At 29.4% G+C, this 5399-nt stretch overlaps 1 protein-coding gene across 6 annotated transcripts in view; it reads left to right on the top strand.

Annotated features, from left to right (window-relative positions):
* The window catches only part of LOC117178017, a 79930-nt gene that overhangs the window by 59600 nt on the left and 14931 nt on the right, over window positions 1-5399 (top strand). The window contains exon 1 of one of the 6 annotated variants that reach the window (XM_033369201.1): window positions 2976-3131. The exons of the other annotated variants lie outside the window; for them this stretch is intronic. The gene's annotated coding sequence lies outside the window, so the exon portion shown is untranslated. Of the gene's footprint in view, window positions 1-2975; window positions 3132-5399 lie in introns of those variants that run through there. 6 annotated transcript variants of the gene reach the window in all.

The following is a 5399-nucleotide window of genomic DNA, read 5'->3' as shown; positions in this document are numbered from 1 at the left end:
TACTTTTCGGACGGTATCAAAAAGTTAGAAAATCGTTGGACTCGCTGTATCGACCTAAAAGGATAGTATGTTGAAAAATAAAACCGACTTTGGCCAAAAAAAACGTCTCCGTGTTTCATTTTTCTGGGACTTATCAGACTGCCTAGTAGATGCAAGGTTCTGATACACCGAATTCTTTCGACTTAGTACAGTATTCTTCTACATGTTGATATGTGTGCGAAAAAGTGACATTTATTCTTGATAAATCTCCCGTGTTGTCTTTTTTAGAAAAGATAATAATGACAAAAAAAGTTCTTTTTTAATAGGTTATTTTGTACAAATAGAAGATATAAAAATGTCGGTTACAATTTGATTGATACTTTGGTTCTAAAAGGAGTTTCAAATAGTTTATTAATGGCTTTTCTTTGAAAAAAGATGTATTTTATTATTTTACTGTATATAAAAACTTTTAGGAAAAGGAATATATAAAAAAAGTACATACGAAGTAAATCTTTAATCAAAAATTTTATTTTTTTTAAATGTAGTAATGAGCAGTTATGAGTCTTGCCGATTTATATGGTTGAAGAGAACTAGCTTTTTTTATTCATTTCGATCATATTACTAAATAAATAGCCTTAACGCGAAAATAATATTATTATTAGATTGCCAGAATACAACAAGCGTAATAACATTCGACATTATACGGTAAACATACAAAATCGAGTTGCACGTTGCCGAGGTATGAGGTAAGGCAATGCATTTTTGAATTATCAATATTTTTATTACTATATTAAAATTGAGATTTCGAATAGATGTCTTTCGATATATCTTGTTGATCTATAAAACCATTGAACATTGTAAAATTGTTCTTTCAGTGCCGACCTTTAGTTGAAAATTTCACTATTTAATTTATTGTGAGAATTTATGTTTTCAGTTGAAAATTAAGTTTTTAACTAGATATTTAATTATTCCATATTTGGTTGAAAATCGATCGCTTTTAATTGAAAATTGAACTATTTTCGTTGAAAATTTATGCTTTTTATTGTGAATTTGTCTTTAAGGTAGAAAAATAATATTCTTCGTAGAAAATCGAACTACTTTCTTGAAACTTTCTCTTTTTGAACATTGAAACCTAACATTTTAAACTGAAAATTCAAATATTCCATTTCTTGTCAAACGTTGAACTTTTTCAGTTGGTTGAAACTTTGTGTATTTTGGTGAAAATTCGTCTTTTATTTTTGTAGAAAATTTAATTTCCTTCATGGAAATTTCACCATTTTTGCTTTGAAAATTTGACTATTTTGGTAGAAAATTCAAATGTTTTTTTGTTTAAATAAAGTTTTATTTTGAATATCTATCTTTTTTTTGAAGGTTTAACTGTTTCTTTGAAAATTCATGTATTTTGTTGAACGTGCGTCTTTTTCGTGAAAAATTAATCTTCTTGGTTGAAAACTCAACAGTTTTGGTATAAAGTTACTTTTTCGGCTTAAAAATTCAACCATTTGGTTTAATTATTTCTCTTTTGAATGAAAAATTTATATTGCTTGAAAATTCGTCTCTTTCGGTAGAAATTAGATTTTTTTCATTAAAAGTTCAACACTTTAGTTTAAAATTAATCTGTGGTGCTTGAGGATTTAACTATTTACTTGCAAAATTCGTCTTGATTGACTATTAGATTTTTAGTTGAGAGTTCATCTTTCATTATTGAAAACTCAACTGTGTTCTAAAAATGTCGTCTTCTTGGCTTACAAATCCAACTTTTTGGTAGAAAATGCAACTATTTTTGGTTGTATTTTAATCATGCTTGTTTAAGAATTTGACCATTTGCTTCAAACTTCATCTTTGTAGGTTGAAAATTCGTCCTTTTTGTTTGAAAGTTCAACCACTGAATTGTAAATTCAACTACTTGATTAAGAACGAATTTTTTTAAACTTCAACTATTTGGTTGAAAATATATCTTTGCAGGATAAAAATTCAACTATGTGGATAAAATTTCAACTATTTTATTGAAAATGCAACTATTTTGTATAAGGTCTTGTTTTTTCAAAAATTTAACTAGCTTATACATATTTTTTTGTTTTTTTTTTAATAGAAAATTTGTTTGTCTTAATGAAATATAATCTTTTTTGGTGGAAAAATTCTTGGTTGGAAATTTAAATAGCCTTTTTGATTAAAAATGCAATTTTTATCTACAAAGTCAGTTTTTTGTCGTTAAAGTTTAAGCTTTTTTTTTTGAAAAATCCACTAATTTTTTTTAAATTGAACTATTTTTGGAAATTCTGTTTTTTAGCTTAAAAACTCAACTCTCGTTAAAAATTCAACTATTTTATTCAAAATGCAATATATTTTGATATAAAATTCAATATGATACCTATACATTAATTTTATTTGAAAGGATTTATTCCCCTAATATTCCCCTATTTTTGTGAAAAATCACTTTATTACCCCTGGTTTGAGAGGATTTTGGGCTCTAAATCTTTTAAAATATTATTTTTGTATGCTTTTTGTTTTATTTAAGGTGTTTATCAAATGAAATCAAAGATAAAAAATTGATATTAATTATAATTATTATAATTGTATTCGTATTTATGACCTCACCCTAAGAGTTTCGAGCTTTGTGGCCTAATCTGTGACGAAGAAGGGTAGGGGTGGAAAATGTTTTCATTATAGCCTGACGTATTTTTTTAACGATCCCTTAATTAATTAGTTATTCCTTACCAAAAAAGATTGTAGCATGCTTGCACACGTGCTGAAACAATGCGACACCTGTGCATGCACTTAATCCCGCAAAGTCCTGTTTCTAAGAGGGACATTTTACTTGGGACTTTTGAATATCCAAAAAAAGTTCCAAAACATCCCAGGGCATCAATGGGAGACCCATTCCTCTTTACGAACCCTTCTCTTCACGCTTGCTTCCTCTTCTTCGCAAGCCACGCCGTGGGTCTTATCGGGCCCGGTTCAATTTAAACATTCAGTGCTTCGCGGGCTTCCACTCACGACTGTAAACGCTATTCAAATGTGGATATTTGGCACTCCGACTTAAAACATTACAGTGAACTGATTCAGTCGCGAAACCACGCAATCAACGTGACCATCAGTCTCACCTACTTAAATACATATTTTTAATTGTCAAACCCATCACGTATCAATTCGTAAGTACCTCCTGTTGTCTTACCGTTAGATTCACTAGAAAATTTATAAAAAATTCTAACACTGTTCATTTCTTTTATAATCAAGCAAATATAAAATAAAAAGTTATATGCCGTACAGAAAAATCAAGTTGCAATTGTAGTTTTTGAAAGTTTTCTTCCTAAATTTCTATTTATATTTTCATTAACAACGAGTCTAATTTATTACTATTAATAATAATTAACTTTGTACTACAATTTGTTTCTTTTGTGATTTTTATATGATTTAGAAAAGGTAAAAATTTAATTTAAATAATCAAAGTATACACGATGTTGCTATTATATTATTATGCCAATAGTTAATTAATGCTATGATCCAAAATCTTTTTCAAATAAACGAAGTGTTTAGGCTTATAAAAAATATTAATGCTACGTTCATCGAATTTCGGTGAACCTACCTTTCCAGTTTCTCAATGATACGCGCGCACCGAATTTTTGGTGAGTTTATAGACACATCCTTAAATTAAATCACGCAACTCTATTTTTAGTAATATTTCCAGACAGTACTTTCAAAATTAAATGAAAGATCTGACCTATCCTGTTCCAATTAACACTACTCTGAATCTCATCATTAGACGTTCAGGCTGATGACAATCTGGTTCAGTGTTTTAAAACTACCTTGTTTCTACCAGAAATTATAGTATGTATTATTTTAGTCGAATAAAAATGTATGCAAATTGGACTTTTTATAATGCCAAGTGTCAACATTATTTTTAAATTAAAGCGACATCTAAAAAACCCACTTTTTAATGGCATCAAGTTTTGAAACAATGTGTCTTCGCAGTATATGACAGTATATGCTTCTAAACTTATTTTAAAATCAGCCAAAATCTGGTTCTCACATGTAAGATTCATATCCTTAAGGTCACTGAACAAAAAATATATAATATCAGTATTCAACATGAAGTTGTCCTATTCAAAAAGAAGACACATCGAGTCTAAAGTAGTACCTGGAAAACATGATGTTCTAAACAAAATAATTCTAGTTTTCACAGTGATATTTCTGAATTATTTATTTCAAGTTTAAGCCGCATTAATAATGTAGAAATGTGAAATTAAGTGATTTATACATATAGTCTAAACTTAGGTTTGAAACGTTTCTTCCCAAAAATCGTATACCTTGAATAATTATTAGTCAGCGGATTGATCCTTTATACAAAAATCAAACCTATAGTCTTCTACAGTAAATTGAGAAAATTTAACTAAGTTACACATTGTTTTTTCTTATTGTTCTACCTGTCCAGAAATGTTTATATTTCTACAATGTGGTCTATAATAACCAAGGTGGAAATTTATTATTACTACCAGCACTGTAGTGATACAGTCCCTCAGTTGGAGGACCCCTTATAATGATAACTATGTTTTTACTGGCATACTACTATCGAGAGTCAAGGGTATTTTTAGTGCCCCGCCATTAATATTGTCCTAGTATTAGGACAGTACAGAAAATAGTTTGACATTAGGGGATTTACGTTTACCAGTACTAGGTTGCTTCTACAATCTCTTCTTGGAAAGTAATGATTCAATTCTTTCCTAATTTTCTCAGAAAATGAGGACAGACTACGTTTTCTCTTAAATTCTTGTTGAAAGCACGAAGTACATTAAAGACACTATTTAAAAATATATTTTTTAAATATCATAAACGAAGTAACCAATTTGAAAGGTGAGTGAACTACTCGTTTGTTTTGAATTTTATACTCTAAGTACGGTGATCAGATGTTAAAATATAAACATACATTTTTCTCATGTTGGTTGATGTTTATTAAATTTTCTCTGTCTTAAAATAGCGAATGATTCGTCTGAAGAAATATTTAGGTATAAATATGTATATAAGTAGGTATATATTGACTGCTCCTATGTCATGAATGTCACGATGATATAGTTAATAGTTAAACCACTTATGACTCGTCCTTTTGGCATGTGTTCGATGCAGTTTGTCCCACCTCCACCTCATCCGGCTTACCCCGACCACTGCTGTTTTCGTAGGACATTGACATGCACAAAAGGGAGCGAAAAAAATCGTTTCTAAGGTCCTTGATCGCGTGTACCAACCACAGTAGCCGAAAAGTCTTGCCATTTAAGCACATTTAAATATTATCAATCTCCCAACAATACTTCCTGAACCTCACCCTTTTCTTATCTGATCTCACTATACATCAATTTATGGAGGTTGGTAAAAAATATGATAAAATAAGTGGAATTAAAATTTTGAAAAGACAAAATATTTTACAT

The sequence above is a fragment of the Belonocnema kinseyi genome, chromosome 8, assembly GCF_010883055.1.
Source record: "Belonocnema kinseyi isolate 2016_QV_RU_SX_M_011 chromosome 8, B_treatae_v1, whole genome shotgun sequence".
NCBI classification, from domain to species: Eukaryota; Metazoa; Arthropoda; class Insecta; order Hymenoptera; family Cynipidae; genus Belonocnema; species Belonocnema kinseyi.
Note: the sequence above shows the minus strand (reverse complement) of the source record. Positions and strands in the feature narration are given on the sequence as shown.